Source organism: Plecotus auritus (assembly GCF_963455305.1).
Source record: "Plecotus auritus genome assembly, chromosome: X".
Classification (NCBI taxonomy): domain Eukaryota; kingdom Metazoa; phylum Chordata; class Mammalia; order Chiroptera; family Vespertilionidae; genus Plecotus; species Plecotus auritus.
This window is the reverse complement of record NC_137784.1, coordinates 30,446,636-30,468,581: the sequence shown is the minus strand read 5'-3', so window position 1 is coordinate 30,468,581 and position 21,946 is coordinate 30,446,636. Positions and strand designations below refer to the sequence as shown.

At 35.6% G+C, this 21,946-nt stretch overlaps 1 pseudogene across 1 annotated transcript; it reads left to right on the top strand.

The window, feature by feature from the left end:
- The first annotated feature begins 17,577 nt into the window (after positions 1 to 17,577).
- Positions 17,578 to 19,117, top strand: LOC308239574 (F-box-like/WD repeat-containing protein TBL1XR1; annotated as a pseudogene). Its single transcript has 2 exons — positions 17,578 to 18,191; positions 18,300 to 19,117. The product of its transcript is annotated as an F-box-like/WD repeat-containing protein TBL1XR1 (transcript).
- Positions 19,118 to 21,946: the final 2,829 nt, after the last annotated feature.

The window sequence follows — 21,946 nt, the reverse complement described above, 5'->3', positions numbered from 1 at the left end:
AGCAGTAACAGAGGCTGCCCATCTAGGCAATCCCAGCCCACCAGCCCCTGAAAGTCCTGTGGGATATTACTGTCACACACACACACACACACACACACACACACACCACATGTCACCACACTCCCCTTTCTCTTTCTCACTTACTCAAACTTTCTACCTCACTGCTATTCTGCCAGCTGCCATTTTTGTCCTCCTCTACTTATTATTTTTTAAATATATTCTTATTGATTTCAGAGAGTAAGGGAGCAGGAAAGGGAGATAGAAACATCAATGATGTGAGAGAATCATTGATTGGCTGCCTCCTGCACACGTCACACTGGGGGTTGAGCCCGAAACCTGGGCATGTGCTCTGAATGAGAATAGAACCCATGAAATTCTGGTTCATAGGTCTATGTTCAAACACTGAGCCACGCTGGCCAGGCTAGTTTCACTTATTAATTTTTGTTTTGGTTATTTGGGCTTTTGGCATCATATCAAAAAATCATTGTCTAGTCAAATGTCAAAGAGTTTCTTCCCTATGTTTGTTTTCAGAGTTTTACAGTTTCAGTTCTTATTTTTAAGTTTTTAATCCATTTTGAGTTAATTTTTATGTATTGTATAAGATAGGGGTGTATATTTACTTTTCTCTGTACTTATTCATTTTTTTCAAGCACTATTTTTATAGAGACTATTCTTTCCCTTTGATAGTTCTTAACTCCCTTGTCAAATATTGGTTGACAAAAAATTTAAACAGAGCTTGCTTAAGTTGAATTAAAATGCTAAAGCCTATATACCTCAATCACTCCCACTTTCCAGTGAGAAAAGAACTCAGTGTTAACAAAGAACTGTACAGTATAAAACACTTGTCACAATAATAGCAATGCAGGAATTATGCAAAAACAGAATAATCATAAAAATAAAACATAACAGTATTTCTATAAAATGTAAAAACTTTACTAAGATTTTTATAAACTGTAAACATATCACAAAATTTTACAAAACATATTATAAGAAATCAGTGCCTGAAAACAATGAAAATTATATTGATAGCATGATGGTAATAAAATCATGTTTCCTAAAAATTAAAAATTCCAACTATCCATGTTTGAAAGCATAGAACAATTAGTATATTGTTTCCATACACTGACTAAGAGCCAAATTTTGTATAAAATTTAATTAGAGTTCTAAGTTAATCATGGTAATATGCTGAATTTTAATGTGTTAGTCACTTGCCAAATTACTGGTAAGAACCTTTAGTCTTAACTAAAAGTAAAACTGAAAGTCCTTAAACCTTAATAATTGAATACATAATTTACATTTTATTAGTTCTTGGCAAAAACGATAAGATTTCAAAGGATAAAAACTGTTTAATTAATATTATTCCAGTTTTACTTGTTATACACCTGGGCCATAAACCACTACATTGTAGACATAGTGGATGACTCATTATTAAAGAAGTTACTAATATCTTTAATCTTACTTTGTTTTGCCACTGAAGCCTGGAATTTTTTTAAACTTCTCTTTACACTTTGAAAAAGTAAAGTGATGATAACATTATTAATGAAACTAATGTAGCAAAATATACATTTAAAATTTCTTATAGTTATTTGGATGAATCTTAATGTTTGCAGATAATTTATTATTATTCAACTTTATTATAATTTGGTTAAAGAAATAAAAGCAAAAACAAATAAAAGCAAATCTAAAATATTAGTCAATTATTTTCACTTTGCTTACATTTAATCATATTCTCTTAGACTGTTAATGGAAAAATAAACTTATTGTTTAGGTTTTGCACCAGTGAAAGTTAGGTTTTTGATCACTGCTGTTATTAGTTAGGGTATACTCATAATAGTGGATTTCCTATCAGCAGCTGATTAAATAGTTGTTTGAGAGTTGAAATTAAGAGAAGGTGGGATGAAATAGAGGATAGCAATTGCTCATAGGGTTGGAATGACATAGGAAAAAGAGTTTGGTGTATACCCAGGGTCTAAGGCTTTCAGGAGGTGGAATCATTTTTGCAGGTTTTCATAAGTGGATTTTAAAGTTCATATGTAAATACAATAGGCCCAGAATAGCAAAACCAGTCTTGAATAAAGGTAGAGGACTCACAATTCCCAATTTCAAAACTTCCTGCAAAACTTCAATAATCAAGACATTACAATACTAGCATAGAGTAGACATAAATTCATGGAATGAAATTTAGAGTTCAGAAATAAACACTTACATTAATGATCAATTAACTTTCAACAAGGGTGTCAATACAATTAAATGGTGGAAAGAAGAGTCTTCAAAAAATGGTGCTGAGATAATTGACTATACACACACAAAATAAAGATTTGGACCCTTACCTCACACCATATAAAAATTATCTCAAAATAACTCAAAGACCTAAATGTAAGAGCTCAAACTATAAACCTCTTAGAAAAGAACTTAGAAGTAAATCATCATAATGTTAGATTTGTCAATTGTTTTTTTAGATATGACATCCGATATTCAAGCAACAAAAGAAAAAATAGGTTGCACTTCATAAAAATTGAAATGTTTTGCATTCAAGGCACACTATCAAGATAGTAAAAAAATAACCCCCAAAACTGAAGGAAATATTTCTAAATTATGTATCTAATTATGGTCTAATGTATAGAATTTGATTAAAAACTCTTACAATGCAGCAATAAATAGAATACTAAAACATGTATGAGTAATGTGAATAGACATTTATCCAAAATAGATATATTGAAGCCCGATAAGCACACAAAAAATTTAACACCATTATCTATCAGAAAAATACAAATTAAATCCATAATAACATGCCACTTTACATCAGTTAAGATGGCTATAATAAACAAAGATAAACAAGGGAAAGTGAATGGATGTGAAGAAATTGAAGCTTTTTTGTGTTCTTGGTGAGATTGTAAAATGATGCAGCTTCTTTGAAAAACAATTTGGCATAGAATTATCATGTGATGTAGCAAATATAGTTTTTTGTATATATCCAAGAGAAATGAAAACATTATTAGTAGAAAAACTTGTACACTAATGATTATGGCAGCATTTTTCAAAAGGTAGAAGTAACTAAAATGTCCCTTAATGGAGAAATGGAAAAACAAATGTGTTAAATACAAACAGTGGGATATTATCTGGCAAAAAAAGTACAAATTCGTGTTACAACATGAAAGAAATTTGAAAACATTATGTGAAATCAAAGGAACCAGATACAAAAGGCCAAAGCTGTATAATTCCATGCATATGAAATGCTCATAAATAGGTAATTACACAGAGACATACATTAGTAACTGTTAGAGGCTGGAGAGTGGGGCAGTTACTGCTAATTTGTCAGGTGGTGAAAATGTTCTGGTATTAGATAATAGTTAGGGATGCACGAATCTATGAGTATATTAAAAACTACTGAACTAAACACTTTATATGCGTAAATTTTATGATATGTGACATATCCCAATAAAAGTATATATATATATATATATATATATATATATATATATATATATGAAGTTTCCTCAAAAAACTAAAAAATGTCATATTTCGCAGACCTAGAAAAGAGTCTCCAAAAGATCATATGGAATAACAAAATTCATATGGAATAAAAAAGGAATATATATAAATTCCTTATTCTCTCTACTAAGAATTAATTGCTTAACTGCTCTTAACATTTGACATCTACGCTTCCAGACTTTGGTTTCTTTGTTTTTACTTTATAAAAAGTAAACATATAGATTGCTTTGGGTAGTATGGTCACTTTAATGATGTAGATTCTATTGATACATGAACATGGTCCTGTAGTTTTCCAAGTACAGATCTTTTACCTCCTTAGTTAAGTTTATTCTTAGGTATCTTAATTTTTTTTTGCAATGGTAAATGGGATTTTTTTTTTCCATTTCTCTTTCTGTGAGGTCATTATTGGTGTATAAAAATGGCATAGATTTCTAGATGTTGATTTTGTATCCTTCTACATTGCCAAATTCATTTATTAAATTTAGTAGTTTTTTGATAGTCTTTAGCATTTTCTATGTACAATACCATGTCATCTGCAAATAATTACATTTTTACTTCTTCTTTTCCAATTTGGATACCTTTTATTTCTTCTTCTTGTCTGATCACTATGGCTAGCACTTCTAATACATTGTTGAACAGGAGTAGTGAAAGTGGGCATCATTTTCTTGTTCCTGATCTTAGGGGAGATGATTTTAGTATTTTCCCATTGAGTATGATGTTAGCTATAGGTTTGTCATATAAGGCTTTTATTATGTTGAGGTAATCTCCCTTTTTCCCTCTTTACTGAACGTTTTTATCTGGCAACTATTTCTTACCATATATTTGAAGGGCCAGATATTCCTTTTGCTACTCTCTATCAGGCAGAATGGTCAGAATAGAGAATCTTGAACTACATCCAACCAATAAGATGTACCCTCCTGGGATTATAAAATTTAAAGAGTCATTTAAAAACCACAACCAATTGAGAAATTATCCTATATAATAAAGAGGTAATAGGCAAATTGACCCTCATGCCCTCACTCATGATGGCCACCCCCATGTGGTCATAAGATGGCCAGCAGGGGAGGGCAGTTGGGGGTGACTGGGCCTGCAGGGGAGGATAGTTAGGGATGACCAGGCCAACAGGGGAGGGGAGTTGGGGGGGACCAGGCCTGCAGGGGAGGGCAGTTGGGGAAACTAGGCCAGCAGGGGAGGGCAGTTAGGGGTGACCAGGCTGGCAGGGGAGTGGTTAGGGGGCCATCAGGCTGGCAGGCAGAAGTGGTTAGGGGCAATCAGGCAGGCAGGCAGGTGAGCGGTTGGGAGACAGCAGTCCCAGATTGTGAGAGGGATGTCTGATTGCTGGTTTAGGCCCAATCCCACTGGGCCTCTAGTATAAATGATAATGTGCTTTACAACTGTAGTGTCAGTGGTATCAACATATCCAACTTGTTCCTGTAGCATGGCCTTGTTTATTTTCTACTGCTGGCTTTCCCTTGATGGCTGATACCTGTTTTTGAGACCAATTCTTTAGTTACCTTACCAATTTTTGAGCTATTCAATAACCTTCTAATGATTTCTGTTAGCTTTGGGTTAGTTATGCTTTTTGGTCAATTTTAAAAAATAGGTTTATATGCACATATATTCATAATATGTATGTAATATTTTCTTGTCTTTCCCAATTTATATAATTGATATCATGTTGTACCTATTTCATTGCAATGACCTTCATTCAATATACTATTTCTGAAATCTATTTAGCATTTAGCATTGACAAATATACATAAAATTAATTATTTTCAAAAACTTATAGTACCCATTATATACATTTGCCATGATTTATTTACCTAAATACTGTAATAAATAAGGTCATGACAGTTGAATAATTCTAGGAAGCACCATTCATATAGTAAATGTGAATGGGTTCTTATGGAATTGAATAGAGCTCAGCTTACATAGCTATAGCTGGTGACCTTGGTAACATATGTATATACACATGTTTTCCTGTACTTAAGTAGTTTTCTCTAGGTTAGATACCTAGAAATGCAATTTCTAATCTTAGGACGTGCATTATATTAGTTTCTATAGGTGCTGTCTTATTTTTCCATTGAGTAAATTGATTCATTAAATTTCCCTGATTTTGGGAGATGTCACAGCGTAGATACAGTTTCTACTAAGGAACCATAAACTTTTTCATTTATTCATAAAACATATTCATACTAAGAAAAACATTATACAGGTTTCTTGTTATCTGAAAGTAGAGCGTTCCTATGCAACATTTCCTAAGCTGAAATGGTGTAAAGTGAAGAAGCAATTACCAATAATTGATATGGGAAAATTTTTTAGCATTCTCAGACTTCCCCAAAAACCTACCAAATTATACAAAATATGCTTAATTAAGTCCCGTTTTATGATAAGCATAACACTCTTAGAAACTCTTAGGTATTTGTGCATGTTAGGGCATGTCTTGCTAACAGATGAACAAAATAAATTGAGATGAATCACAAATGCTCACAGACACAATTCAAAGTTATGGGGGTTTGATGCTGAGATGCTGTGTGAAGTTCCCAGGGAAGGCACTTGGTGGTGCTACCCTCACTGCTCTGGGTGCTCACAGCCTCTACAGCTCCTTTGCTACAAAACAAGCTATAAGTTGCTCCTTGCAAAGCACATGCTTAACGCTATTTTTGCTTTTCAACCTTTTATGTAAAAGCAAAAATCCTTTTTGGATTTCTTTTATTTAGCAAAAATAGATACTAATTTAGGTCTTTCATAAAAGTGAAGATGCATAATGTGGACTTTCAAAAAGTGAAGTATTTGTATTCCACTTTTCTATGATCATCTGTCCTTTTTTCCTTGAAAGTGCACTTAGCTCTCACCTCTAATAAAATGATCCTCTAATTGGATTTGCAACCGTTTTTATGAAGCCAAGAATTATGAAATGATTCAGTGAAGCTCTAATTAAAGAACAATACTCACTATCTAATCACCTTCTTATTTTCCCATTTTTAGTTGCTCTATAACTTGTATTACTACATAAATGTGTTCCTTTAGATAGAGGGGTCTTGAGGAATCCAAGAAGTCCCTATAGGGCCACATGTGTGGGAATGATGCCAACTAGGTATAATTCCAGTCTGCCTCAACTTAAGAATCACTATTTTATGTTTTCTTGTTTATATTTCTAGTTTTACAGCTAAAAATAATTGGAGTCCCTGTTAATTGAATACATGGTGATTTTATAGCCAAAACACACTACTACCAAGACTATTCATCTACTGTACTTTCAAGAAAATGGAGTCAAATTCCTGCTCCAGGATATCTGGCATGTCTTTTCTATTTGATTATTTATTTAGGGCACTAAGTAAATATATATTTCATATTTATGATAGCAAGAATAATAATATACTACTACTACTAAGAAGACTAATAGCGTTTACCATTTATTGAACAGTTACTATTTGCCAGGAATTTTTCTAAATACATATATTGGCTCATTTTATCCTTACCATAAGTCCTTCATACATTGTTTTCTCATTTTATACATGAGAAAAATTCATAGAAAACTCAAGTAGATTGGCAAATATCACACAGTAAATATAAAAAAACTTTTTAAATATAAAAACAAATGGTTGAGAACATTAACAGAGAAAATCCATGCTATGCAATCCTTTAGTACCTAGATAACAGCCAAGAGATATTTTATACTAGTAATTTAGGAAAATATTCTAGTATCTAATTATTTGCATGAAAACCTCTCATGTCCTAGTTATACCTGCAGATGTCTGAGATGAATGATTTTGGATATCAAGATTTCCAGTTCAGATGATTAAGTAGTTATTGTGGTGACAGCCTGCCAAACAAAATTGCCAAGGCCAAAAAACTAAGAATAGATTTTCAAGGAAGAATACCTGTTATTCATCAAGATGAAAGTCAATTTTACAGGGTTTTGGCAAGGCTGGAAGTTTAAAATTATGAATAAAGTGGTAGAGGAAACAAAGATATAGATGTTTAAATTAATCATCAACTGTAAAATGTAATTGACCTAATTACCTGAGTACTTAATTTCTCATTACATGTGCAGCTTTATCTGGAACTTTTACTCCAGATTGTCCAGCCTGATTACATATTTGTGTGTTTGTATGTGTGTGTGTGTGTGTGTGTGTGTGTGTGTGTGTGTGTGTGTGCGTGAACATGAGTGTGCGTGAAGGGTGCGGTTAATAAAGTTTATCAGGGTATGCTGAAGAAAATAATGTTAATAGTAAGGTGTTTTTAAATTGACATACATTGAAATTTGAAATAGAGATTAATAATCATATTTTATCATTATACATATATAAAAATATCATAAATTTTTATTTGGAATGTTTCTTCTAGATATTTATTCTTCTAAGAGTAAGGATATCCATAATTTACCTATTATCTATATCCTTAAAAGTATGAAGAACTTCCCAACTGGTGGCTCAGTGGTTGAGCGTCAACCCATGAATCAGGAGGTCACAGTTCGATTCCTGGTCAGGGCTCATGCCTGGGTTTCAGGCTCAATCTCCTGTAGGGGGCATGCAGGAGGCAGCTGATCAATGTTTCTCTCTCATTGATGTTTTTCACTCTATATCCCTCTCTCAAGGATCAAAAATATATATTTTAAAAATATATGAAGAACCTTAGATGTTTTAAATTTATAATTAACAAAAAATCCAATTATAATCTTCTTTAAAACTAACATTCATGCATTATATTGAAGCATATGAAATAAACCTATCAAAATCAATAGATGACATTTGTACCAATAAATTAAAAAGATTTATACAAAGAAAAATTAATTTTCTCTGCCTCCCAAATTATGATAAAACTTTTAAATATAAAAACAAATGTTGAACTATAAATTTATAGTGTTTCAATTTGCTATATAATCACAGTTTTCATATTTACAAGGTTTAACAAACAACTCTCAAGCACTAGCAAATCTCTACTTTGGGTGACATGGTGCCACTTAAAGAGCCTTCTCATTACTGCAGGGTATGGAAGAATAAAAATACAGTGCCCAGCATTACAAGAAATATTAAAGGGTCTTCTTCAAGATGGGAGGTTCTTGGGAGATGGTTGAAAAAGGTGAAGGGGTTAAGAAGTACAAATTGGTAGTTACAGAATAGTTCTGGAGATATGAAGCACAGCATAGAGAATATAGTCAACAATATTGTAATAACTATGTATGGGGTCAGGTGGGTACTAGCTTTATCTAGGTAATAACCTAGTAAGTTATATAATGTCCAATCACTAGGTTGTACACCTGAAACTAATTTAATATTGTATGTCAACTATTACTGAAAAATTAAAATATTTTTAAAGTAATACAATGAAATGAAGTTCAAGTTATTGTTAGATAAACATTTCTGAAATTTTCAAATAAAAGGTATTATGCACCATATGTAAAATATTAATAAAAGAAGCCAGTTTTTAACATTGCATTTTCTTTAAACATCTTTTTCTGACTTTTCAAGTAAATTAATAGATGCAGTCAAATTTGCAGAAACCATACAGGAAGTACAAATTGAATCTGAATTTATTAAAATTATTCAAAGTATGCACACATTTCATAGAATTTAATTTTGAGAAAATTTTAAAAAGACACAATACACAATATTTTATATTTCATATCAAATATGAATTGATAGTACTTTAGAGTTGTTATCAATATGGTGATATGTTATACTAGAGGCCCAGTGCATGAAATTTGTGCATGGGGGTGTGTGTCCCTCAGCCCAGCCTGCACCCTCTCCAATCTGGGACACCTCAAGGGATGTCCGACTGCTTGCTCCCAACTGCTCGCCTGCTTGCCCCTAACCTCTTCTGCCTGCCAGCCTGATCACCCCCTATCACTCCCCTACCAGCCTGATTGATGCTTAACTGCTCCCCTGCCAGCCTGATTGCCCCGAACTGCCCTCCCCTGCAGGCCTGGTCACCCCTAACTGCCCTCCACTGCAGGCCTGATCACCCCCAACTTCCCTCCTCTCTTGGCCTGGTCACCCCTAACTGCCTTCCCCTGCAGGCTTGATTGCCCCCAACTGCCCTCCCTTGCAGGCCTGGTGCCTCCCAACTGCCCTCCCCTGCTGGCCATCTTGTCATGGCCATCTTGTGTCCACATGGGGGCAGCCATCTTTGACCACATGGGCCAGGCATCTTGTGTGATGGAGTGATGGTCAATTTGCATATTACTCTTATTAGATAGGATAGAGGCCTGGTACATGGGTGGGGGCCAGTTGGTTTGCCCTGAAGGGTGTCCCGGATCAGGGTGGTGGTTCCTTTGGGGCATGGGGTGGCCTGGGTGAGGGGCCTGTCTTGGTTTGCAGGCCAGCCATGCCCCCCCAGCAACCCAAGCGGAGGCCCTGATATATGGGGTTTATTTATCTTCTATAATTGAAACTTTGTAGCCTTGAGCAGAGCCAAGCCTCCTGCTCTCTCCATGGCCGCAGCCATTTTTGTTGGGATTTATTTATCTTCTATAATTGAAACTTTGTAGCCTTGAGTGGAGGCGTAGGCACGCCAGGGTGTGTGGAAAGCTTGGCTTCCTCCATTGCCAGGGAAACCCAAGCTTCCTGCTCACTCCATGGCTGCAGCCATCTTGGTTGGGTTAATTTGCATACTCACTCCTGATTGGCTGGTGGCCGTGGCTTGTGGGTGTAGCAGAGTTACAGTTAATTTGCATATTACTCTTTTATTAGATAGGATAGCTTTTAGAAATTTCTTTCTGAAGACTGTGGAAATATAAATATTTATTATTTAAGAGATCAAATTAATAACACTACATATGATAGGCATCTGTGTAAAACTGATAAGCATAAAGAAAAGAGCAAATATTTTTAAAATATTTATAACTTTTTTAAAGAAAAGAAAACTTCTAAGGTTTAGAATTATATGTTGCCTTACAGTTTAGCTAATCAAGTCCATTATCTTTTTAATTTAAATTTTATTTACATTCAATATTATTTTGTATTAGTTTCATATATTCTGCAAAGTGTTCCCTCCCTATATTTCCCGTACCCACCTGGCACCATATATAGTTATTACAATATCAACTACATTAATTTTATAGATGAAAATAAGGACATTCATTTTAGTAAGAAAAATAAAATTTCTCAGATCAGTCTTATAGGCTGTGAAAAATAAACAAGAAAATATTAAAGTATTTTTACATTTCTCAAATAATTATGTAAAATATTATATAATTTCCTAATTAAAAGTATTTTAAAGTTCTCAGTACTAACATCTCTTTAAAAAAATAAAGACAATTGAAATCTTTGATGATACTGCAACTTATTTAAAAAAAAAATGGAAAGCATAGAACTCAGGAAATAATGATTGGCGTCAGAATGTTTAATGTCAGGTCTGTGGGAAATACAACGGAAAACATTTTTTAGGAGTTTCCGTGCTGAGAGAAAGGTGTTTTGTTTTGTGTTTTTTTTTTTTTAAGGTAAAATGCAAATATTTGTCATAAGCAGTTAGGGAGGCACAGAAGAGGAAGTGAATTAGGGAGTTCTCTGAAATATTAGGTTCCTGGAATGTGAGGAAAAAAACATTTTTACTGGAACAATATTCAAAGTAAAACTTTATACTTTACTACAAGCCATGTCTCTATACAATAGAACATAATTGTCCAATATTTTGTTGTGGGCTATGTTTAAAGTAAGAAGAAAATTTTTCTATTTCATTGATCTTTTATCATCACATATATAATTTTAATTGTAAATTCCTGAGGCAACTTACAAGTAAAATAAATCAATATTTTTGAATTTCCTATCATTTGGAGAATGTTTAATTTAAAAAAAAAGTTTTATAAACAATGGAATATAATTTCAATCAGATACACAAAAAATATGTTCTTTATAATGATCTTTAAATACAACGAATAGTAAATATACTTTGAGTTAGTACTATGAGTGTTTTGTAGAAAAAAAGTAAAATTGTAACATTTGCTTGATTACTGACATTCTAACCTGCAATGAGAATATAAGTATCAAATCAAATCAAATCAAGGTTGTGTTTGTTTTGTTTTTACTCTGCTGAGCACATTCAATTTATCTATATATATGAAGGAAATAAATGCATTTAGCCATCTGTTATTGAAGTACAAATATTACTATAGCTAAAACTGACAGTACATGATCACTCCAGCATGTAGCATTAAATATAACTTTTTACTTTTAAATATATAAATTAAAAAAAGGGGAATTGTCAAATTTACATAAGCCTATTACAGACAGAGAGTTTACAGCCTTAACTATAATTTAGTAGACTTTTTTTGGTCAGTGTAGAAATATTCAGTGACCAAACCACAGTTTCAGAAAGTAATTAAAAGATTTTCATGAGTAAATTGGGTTATCAAAGACCTACATTTTATTCTTACCTTTGCTTCCTCCCCAGGAACCCTCACTGAGTTTAGGAACAATTTTATGGCTAGTTGTTGTCATATAACACCAAAGAGCTTCTCTAATTATGTGTACATTAGATATTACCTGAGAAATTTGTGTGGTTGTGAAAACTGGTTTTAAAAAATATAATAATACTAATAAAAATCTAAATAGGGGAAATTTTGTTTCATGTAAAATTATTCTCAAACTCCTTCTTGTGTATTTTTTTTTTGTCCTGAGTAGTAATAGTACCTGCAGAAAATAGTAAAATAATTTAAAGAAAGTTAATGAAGCTATGATAGTGCACACCATCTTGAAAATTTACTGCTGAAGCATATCTTTCAAGTATTATAACAAGATTCATTGTGGATTTTTCTCATGTCAAGGAACATATTCAAGGAACAAGTTCACTCTCTTATTTATGCTAAACTAATTATTGGCTGAGTATTCATGTTAAAAGCAAGTGACATATAAAAGTAATCATCACATTCTCCAATTGATCCATATCTGTGGCTACAGAATGTCAGTGCCTTAGAGGGTATGTGTGTCAGTTTTATATGTCAACTTGGCTAAGCTACGTTGCCCAGTGATTTAATCAAACACTAATCTAGGTGTTGCTGTGAAAGTATTTTGTAGATGTGGTATCTTTTAAAGCCCTTCAGGTGACTATAATATGTAGCCAGGACTGAGTGCCTTTGCCCTAGAGCTTTGCTATTCAAGGTTTGAACCATGGGCCAGCAACGTTAACATCACCTAGGAACTTGTTAGATGTGCAGACTCTCAGGCTTCATCCCAGACCTACTGAATCGGAATCTGCTTTATAAGATCTCCAGGGGATTCAGAGGCACAGTGAAATTTGAGAAACACAATATGAAATACTAGTAAAGTCAACCTTCACCCAAGGAGAGCTGCTGTAGCTCACATCTGGCTCCCACTCCATGACTGCAGCTCTGGATACTATTAAGCAATGAAAAAACCACACACACACACCGAAAAAAGAAAAAACATTGTCATAGCCATGCCGCACAAAAAAAGTTTTAAATGTTCATTCATGAATGCACAATGTGTATAAAAAATCACCTTTAATATTCAGAGTTTATTTCCCTACAGACTAAAGTTTATCAAGCATTTTTGAATAATAAGTATAAAGTATAGAAAATACACTGCAAAATGTGTCTATGTTTACACGAGTAATAAAATAAATTTGAGAGATTTGGGTAAAAGTGTGAACTCTAGAAAATATAAATTATGGTGAAAATAAGTAGTTTCACCGCTACTTCTCAAAAGTAAACAGTTTTTCTGTGTCTGGTTTAGGAGAGGAAATCAGGATTCCAATCACTATGTATTAATCTTATATCAATAAATTATCTTTGTGGTATCGAATATTGCCATGTTATTCATTGAATCAAGAGAAAATAATATGCTGAATTAGAAAGTAGAGCTACATCATTTTAAGTGGTTATTACTCACCATATCTAATTATATTCAAATATAGATTTCATACTAAAACCAAGACAAGTTTTTCTTGCTAAAAGAACAATACCCATATTCCTATGTAGTTATAGAATGTTGCTTTTCTGCAAAACATTTATATAAAATTATCATAAGATAGCTCCAATTGGTTTAGCGTTTATTGTGAGGAGAAAACTGTGTTAGACATCTCAGTAGAGCATATATTATTTCTGTTTCCCATAGCCATCCTTTAAGATACATTTTATATCTTCATTTTATAGATGAGAAAACAGTTTTTGAGATGTTAAGACACTTGTTCAAGGTCTAACAGATATTCTTTATCTAATGTTGGATCTGTGTGGCTCAAAGCTCTTCCAAATAACACTATATCTTTGTTTTTCAAAAACTTTAATCATCCTGTGTACTATCATCACAATATTTGCCATACCTGCAGAAAAACACACTATTATTTAACATTTTTGAAAAATATTTTTATTGATTTCAAAGAGGAAGGGAGAGGGAAAGAGAGATAGAAACATCAATGTGGCACTACCTTGCTTTATCTAAGAGAATCCATGATTGGCTGCCTCCTGCACAACCTACACTGGGGATTGAGCCTGAAACCTGGGCATGTGCCTTTGACTGTAATCGAACCCAGGACCCTTCAGTCCACAGGTTGATGCTCTATGCACTGAGCCAAACCAGCTAGGGCTTAATTAACATTTTAGAATGAAATATAATGCATCTTGCTTTGGTTGGGGTGAAAGAAATTTAGCTAAGTACTATAGAAATCATAAAAACTGTAGTAAAATCTGTTTGATTGATTAGTTTCACTATTTCTAACACACATTCAAATAAATTAACTTGCCATGCATGGCTGGTGTGGCTCAGTGGTTGGGCATTGTACAGTGCACAGAGGGTTGCTGGTTCAATTCCTGGTCAGGGCACATACCCGGCTCAGTCCCCAGTCAGGGACATGTGAGGGGCAGCAGATGGATGTTTCCTTCTGGCATCAATGTTTCTCTCTCTCTCCCCCCATCCCTTCCTCTCTCTCTGGAAATCAATTTTAAAGATACTAAAAATACGTAAATAAATAAATAAATACATACATACATAAGTAAATACCTTTTAAAACTGTGTCAGTGTAACACCTAAAATCATCTTGAATAATTCCAAAGATATATTGCCATACTCAGGAAACACTGCCAGGCACCAATCTTACACTAACAAGGCGTTCGTATATCAATGCCAGAGAGACATTTCAAAATGGGATATGCACTGAGTGGCCAGATTATTATGATCTCTGAACGCATAATAATCTGGCCACTCAGTATATATCCTATATAATAAAAGGCTAATATGCAAATTGTCCCCTCGACCAGGAGTTTGACCAGCAGGCAGGCCAGCCAACTGCCCATGTCCCCTTCCCCTGGCCAGGCTGGCCGGACCCCACCCATGCATGAATTCATGCACCAGGCCTCTAATATATATATATATATATATATATATATATACTGAGTAACCAGATTATTATTAGTTCAGAGGTCATAATAATCTGGTCACTCAGTGTATATGCAATTTAGGGTGTATAGTAGAGATTGGAAATGAGAAGTTATCAATAGTTATAAAATTGATGCCATAAGTGTATATGAATGTATGTGATGACTAAGGGACAGTGTATAGTGAGATAACTTAGGAAGACTAAGAGTAAACCTTGGCAAATATTTACTTTTAGGGAATACAAGGATAAAAAAAAATTCAAAGAGAAGAAAATTTTCAATGGAATTATCTGCAGAATTGGCTTTCTGTGGGGGGTGGTATATTGAGGAAATACTACAGGATTTAATAATTAGGTGATTGCTCCTGACTTAACTTGCATAATAGTGGTAAAACAAATTATAGGGAATTAAGGTGTAAGTAAAGCACCATTGACTCACCCAATAAGAAAATTGAATATACACAGGCAAAATATTCATGGAATAGGTAAGATGGAACATGTTCACAGATTGAGAGCAAGAAGTAAGTGGACAGATATTTAATATATAAAGGAAAGAAAAATATTGTTGCAGAAAAGCTCCAGAAGCTATAGAAAGCAGAAAGTAGTATAAAGGATACAAGAAGTAGTTTTCATTGGGATAATGATACATTTTGCTTTATTACAGAAAAATTGGGTAAATTGGAAACATTTTAAGTTAAATTTTAATTAAATTTATTGGCGTGACATTGGTTAATAAAAGTATACAGGTTTCAGGTATATCACTATATAATACGTCATCTGTGTATTGTATTGTGTGTTTACACCTAAGTTTTGCAGAGTGGCTTGAACTTATCAGTAAAGAGGAGCATTTGCTAAAAGTGAAAAGCAGTGGTGAGTTTGGTGCCTCTAAGAGTGGAAAATATTTGAACATCTGCTTTGTTAAATGTAAAAGGGGGTCAACACTGATAAATACAATGATTGCCAAGCAACAGGGATGATTTGGCTGAGGTTATATAACAGGAAATTGCAGAGGATCCAATTAGCATAGTTTCATAAATTTGTGCAGCAAGGTTTCACTGTTCAGAACTGGGAGCTAATAAAGTAGTGGGAGTTCACCCAGGGTTGAGAAATTGCATTTCATGGACAATAATAAAACATCAGGAGGATGCTAACAAGAGAAGAACTGAAATAATTGGCTATGTTCATGTGAATCAGATAAGTCAGATGGCAGAAATTCAATCTAGATAATTGTGAGGTAGTTACATATTTCATCAAAATGTGAGGCAATTGAACCTCAGTGGGAGTGAGGAAATTTAGATATTAGTTTGGGGTGCAAAGAAAGACCATCAGAACTTTGGATTTTAAAGAGTATATTTCAGTAATGAAACAGTAGAAAGTAGGGCCTGTTGGTGGGTGGCCAAAGTGAAGTAGAGCTGACAGTCACAGAAGAAGAGAAACTTAACAAATCATGATATATAATGTCTACTCACTGGTATGTACACCTGAAATTAATATAATAGTGTATGTCAATTGCAATTGAAAAATAAAAATGATTTTTAAAAATTCTCAGAAAAACAAATTATGATATCTTGAAAAGTCATAATTTTTACTGGAAAAAAATTACAAAGCTTTAAAATTCTGGTTTGGGTTTTGTCTATGCCTTTAACTATAAAAAAAGTTTTCTCTGGAGAGGTAGGGTTTTCCCCCAATATTAAGATAGATATATTATGTATGATAATTAAAATTCAAACATCTGCTTTTTAGAAATACATAACACTCCCAATGCTATATATCTTTTTTTTACTTTTTATTCTTTTTAAAATTGTATCTTTACTGTTGAAAGTAGTATAGATGTCTCCTTTGCCCCCCTTGATGCCCTCCACCCCACTCCTGCACCTCCAATGTGATATATCTTTACTTTAAGTTAATAACTATTGTAATCTTATAGAAAATATTCCCTGCCCTCCAAAAATGTAGGATGTTGGTAAAACAGATAAAATCAACAATAATACAATAGGTTTTGCTCATAAATTTTATTATAATAATTTTATGACCCTCAAAACATTTTATATTGTAGACTGTTTAGCAGTTCCTTCACTCTTTCCCCTGCAATTCAACCCTTGTTTTGTATGTAATGTACATTAAGATTTTTAGTCATAACATGATTGTCTGATATATTTTACATGACTGCCAAAATTGATTACTCTTATAAGTTTCTGAAATGTGGAACTAACTTACTTTATCTAAGAGTACTTACTATTTCCAAATTAGGGACAGTGCAAATTTTGAGATAAAGAATACAAATTTATTTAAAACAAATGAATATCTACAAATACATAGAGAAAATATAATCTGAAAGTCTGATCATCAGTTCTGGAATTTCCCAATCCCACACGTATGTTCATTCTATTTTTTTTTTATAAAAATATATTTTATTGGCGGTGGGAGCACCTCCACTCGCCACCTGGGGACACTTGCCCCGCTCCCTGCCCCCGCCCGCTGGCGCCCATCCCCCGCACCCTCCTCTAGCTGTGGTTATAATTGCCTCTCACCAACCCCCAGGGTTATTTTCGGGTGGTTGGAGGAGGCAGCGGAGACACAGAGGGGAATTTCCTTGTGCCTCCATTTGCGGGAGTGGGGAGCGGTGTCAGAGGCCACCATTTCCAGCATCAGCAACAGCAACTTGTGATTGGTGGTACCAGATATTAAGTTGTACATCCCCACATCAATGCACTGTCAATGGGTTATATCCTGTGTTGTGACCTCATGGTTTAAATGGGAATAAAGGTAAGTATAAGAAGTGATGAGGTCAACTTCTTGGTATATAGATACTTGCAAGAGTCAGGATTTTCTCATTCAGTGTTTACCTTTGGTATAGAAAGCCATTATCAGTCAATCAAACATAAATGGTACCCTTGTCCCACCTGCTGCATTGATTTCTGTCATCCAGAAAGGTCTACGGTATGGTCGACCAATAGAGTCTCTGTCACTGATAGATGCTGTAATGCCTGATGTAGTACAAACAAGACAACAAGCTTAGAGAGAGAAGCCTGCACAGCAACAAGCTGCCACGAACCAACAAGGATCTGCAAAAAAAAAATGGAGAAAACACACCAAATGGGGAGGAGAATGGGGCACATACTATAGCAAATAATCATACTGATATGATGGATGTTGAAATCCCAGTTGTGTTACGGGGCCATGAATCTGAAGTGTTGATCTGTGCCTGGAACCCCGTTAGTGATCTCTTGGCATCGGGGTCAGGAGACTCCACAGCAAGAATCTGGAATCTTAGTGAATATAGCACCAGTGGCTCCACACAGTTAGTACTTCAACACTGTATATGAGGAGGGCAAGATGTCTCCAGCAACAAGGACGTGACCTCTCTAGATTGGAGAGGAAAGGAGAGGGATAGAGAGTTAGAACCATCGATGAGAGAGAAACATCAATCAGCTGCCTCCTGCACACCCCCTACTACGGATGTGCCCACAACCAAGAGTAAAGGTACACTTTTAGCAACTGGTTTATACGATAGGTTTCCCAGAATATGGACTAAAGATGGTAACCTTGTTAGCAACTTAGGGCAGCAAAAAGGTCCTATATTTGCAGTAAAATGGAATAAGAAAGGAAATTTCATCCTAAGTGCTGGAATAGACAAGACAACAATTATTTGGGATGCACACACTGGCGAAGCCAAGCAAGTTTCCTTTTCATTCAGCACCAGCATTGGATGTTGACTGGCAGAACAACAACACCTTTGCCTCTTGTAATTCAGATATGTGCATTCACATCGGCAAATTAGGATAAGACAGACCTATTAAAACATTCCAGGGACACACAAATGAAGTAAATGCTATCAAATGGGACCCGACTGGCAATGTCCTGGCCTCTTGTTCTGATGACATGACTGAAGATATGGAGTATGAAACAAGACAATTGTGTCCATGATTTGCAAGCACATAATAAAGAAATTTATACTATCAAGTGGAGTCCAACAGGACCAGGGACAAATAATCCAAATGCCAACCTTATGTTAGCAAGTGCATCCTTTGACTCCACTGTTAGATTATGGGATGTAGACCGAGGAATTTGCATCCATACCTTGAAAAAACACCAAGAGCCTGTGTACAGTGTAGCTTTCAGTCCTGATGGCAGGTATCTGGCAAGTGGTTCTTTTGACAAATGTGTGAACATCTGGAACACACAGACAGGTGCTCTAGTTCACAGCTACAGGGGAACAGGTGGAATTTTTTAAGTTTGCTGAAATGCAGCAGGAGACAAGGTTGGAGCCAGTGCATCAGATGTTTCAGTTTAAGTATTAGACCTTTGGAAATTGCGCTACTAGTTGGAAGCCATGGACTGACTATGAATGTGTACATAGCCAAAATGACTGTCCCTGACCCATGTACTGCTATTGTACAACTTGAACCATGGCCAGTCCACTATAGCAAAATCTAAAAGAAATATATACATACAGTGTATATACACAAAATTGCATCCTGAATACGACAGAATTTTGTCACAGCTTGTGAATTCTGTTCACAAAGTGCTGGAATCTAATCTGCTGTTCCCCTAAAATAGCATTAAGAAGTTTTGGATATGAAAAACAGAAGAAAGAAATCTATACATATAAAGAGGTAATATGCAAATTTGTCTGGGACACCGTAATGGTTACAACCAAATAAATTTGCATATGACCTATTTATAGGCTGTGCACGCAGATGTGGGGGAGGGGACTACTGCATGGTGAGGCAAGCCATGGATGGCACAGGCATGCAGAGAGCAGGAAGCAGGACCTGCCAGCACTGTGGTGACGAGCAGGTTCACAGAGAGTGGGGCGGAGCAGTGCCCTCAGAGAACAGGAAGCAGGGCCTGCCAGTCACCACAGCAATGATCAGGTCCACAGACAGCAGGGCAGATCAGGGCCTGCCAGTGCTGCAGCCACCATCAGGTCCGCAGAGAGCAGGGCAGAGCAGGGCCCACAGAGAACAGTAAGCAGGGCCTGCCAGTCGTCACAGCAATGATCAGGTCCACAGACAGCAGGGCAGATCAGGGCCTGCCAGTGCTGCAGCCACCATCAGGTCTACAGAGAGCAGGACAGAGCAGGCCCACAGAGGGAGGGGGAGCCAAGAGGCAGAGGGGCATGCCCAGGCCACAGCTACTGGAAGACAGTGCCCCAGCAGGCCTGCCTCTGTGCGTGAGCTGCAGAGGAAACACCTTTTCTGACAGCTCATTGACTAAGCTCCCCATACACCACTCTCAGTGTTGTTGATAACTTCGGTAATAAGAATCCAAGAAGGTGATCTAGGGTTTTTCCACCTCACTCCTGGAGGAAAAAATGAAGGTCCACTGCTGGAGGGGCTAAGAAATGTCATATCCTTCCCTAGACGGTTTGGCTCAGTGGATAGAGCCTCGGCATGCAGACCGTAGGGTCCGGGTTCGATTCTGATCAAGGGCGTGTACCTAGTTTGCAGGCTTCTCCCTGGCCGGGGCCCAGGTTAGGGCTCATGCAGGAGGCAACCAATCGAAGTGTCCCTCTCACTTTGATGTTTCTCTCTGTCTTTCCCTCTCTCTTCCATGCTCTCTAAAAAATCAATGGAAACATATCCTCAGGTGAGGATAAAAAAGAAAGGATGAAATATCATATCCTGTGAAAGAGACATCTTGAAAATGCCTATAGAAAGTTGTCATTTTTTCGTGGTGAAGGGACTGGTGTCCGTGTTGATGAAAACATCTTGGTGGCCAGAAGTGACAGCAGCAGTGGGGTGATGGGGGTGGCGTCTTCCCCTGATCAGCCCACAAAGGGAGTCCAGACTGCAGGGAGCAGGCCTAAGCCGTCAGTAGAACATCCCCTGAGGGCTCCCAGACTGTGAGAGGAGGCAGGCTGGGCTGAGGGCCTCCCCCACAGTGCACGAATTTTGTGTACCAGGCCTCTAGTATGCATTATAAAAGCAGACCATACATGTACCAGTTTTTGGATCCTAATGACAGCCTTGTTTCTCCTCTTTGAATCAGCAGACATCATGGATTATATTTTCTTTCCTTCAATAGTTGAGCAGTTTGTATGTACAGAGAAAATAGACTTACAAAAACTTGCAGCAGTAGTTTGTTCTTGCTTTTAAACTGTTGTTTTTGGTTTAGTTTATGGATGCATGAAATAAGGGAGTGAATCAGTTTCTTGTTTATATTTTTTCACCATTTACAAAAATTATTTAAAAATATTTAATGCATTCTTTTGAAAATATAAATGTTTGGTGCATTTTATGGCTCCCAGAGCATATATTCAATTGGTGCATGGTGTGGAAGGGGAAATTGGAAATTAATGAAAATATATGACTTTGGCCATGTCAATCTGTAAGACACATCAATAAAGGGGTATTATGCTCTGTTTTGTTTGTTTGTTTGTTTTTCATTTTATTTTATTTTGTGATGCGGCTTAAATAAAGTAGTTTCTATTTTGGGACATATTTCTGCCAATTAAAGACTAGGAGGGCACAATTAAAAAAAATACCATAGAGAAGATGCAAAAAAATAAAATCTTCTGAAGTTTTGTAGCCATAACTAAATTATGGTTAAAATGTGCACTATTGTAAAAGGATCAAAGTAGGTTTGGGGTTTTTGTTGTTTGTTTATTTGTTTGTTTTTTAAGAGATTAAAATGTTTCTGGATAAGGATTAGCTTCTCAAAAAATATATTTTATTGATTTTTTTTAGAGAGAGAAGAAGGGAGAGAGATAGATAACTAGAAACATCACCAATCAGCTGCCTCCTGCATGCTCCCCATAGGGGATCAATCCTGAAACCCAGGCATGTGCCCTGACTAGGAATCAAACCACTAGCCAAGTATGTTCATTCTTTTTTTTATGTTTCTTACTTTAAAAAAATTCTTTATTGTTTAAAGTATTACATATGTATACTTTTTCTGCCATTGACCTCTCCCCAGCCAGCCCCAGCCCCCTGCACATGTACTCACCACCCTGGTGTATATGTCCATTGGTTATGCTTATATGCATGCATACAAGTTCTTTGGTTGATCTCTTACACCACCCCCTGCCTTCCCTCTGAAGTTTGACAGTCTGTTTGATGTTTCTCTGTCTCTGGATCTATTTCTGTTCATTCATTTATGTTGTTTATTATATTCCACA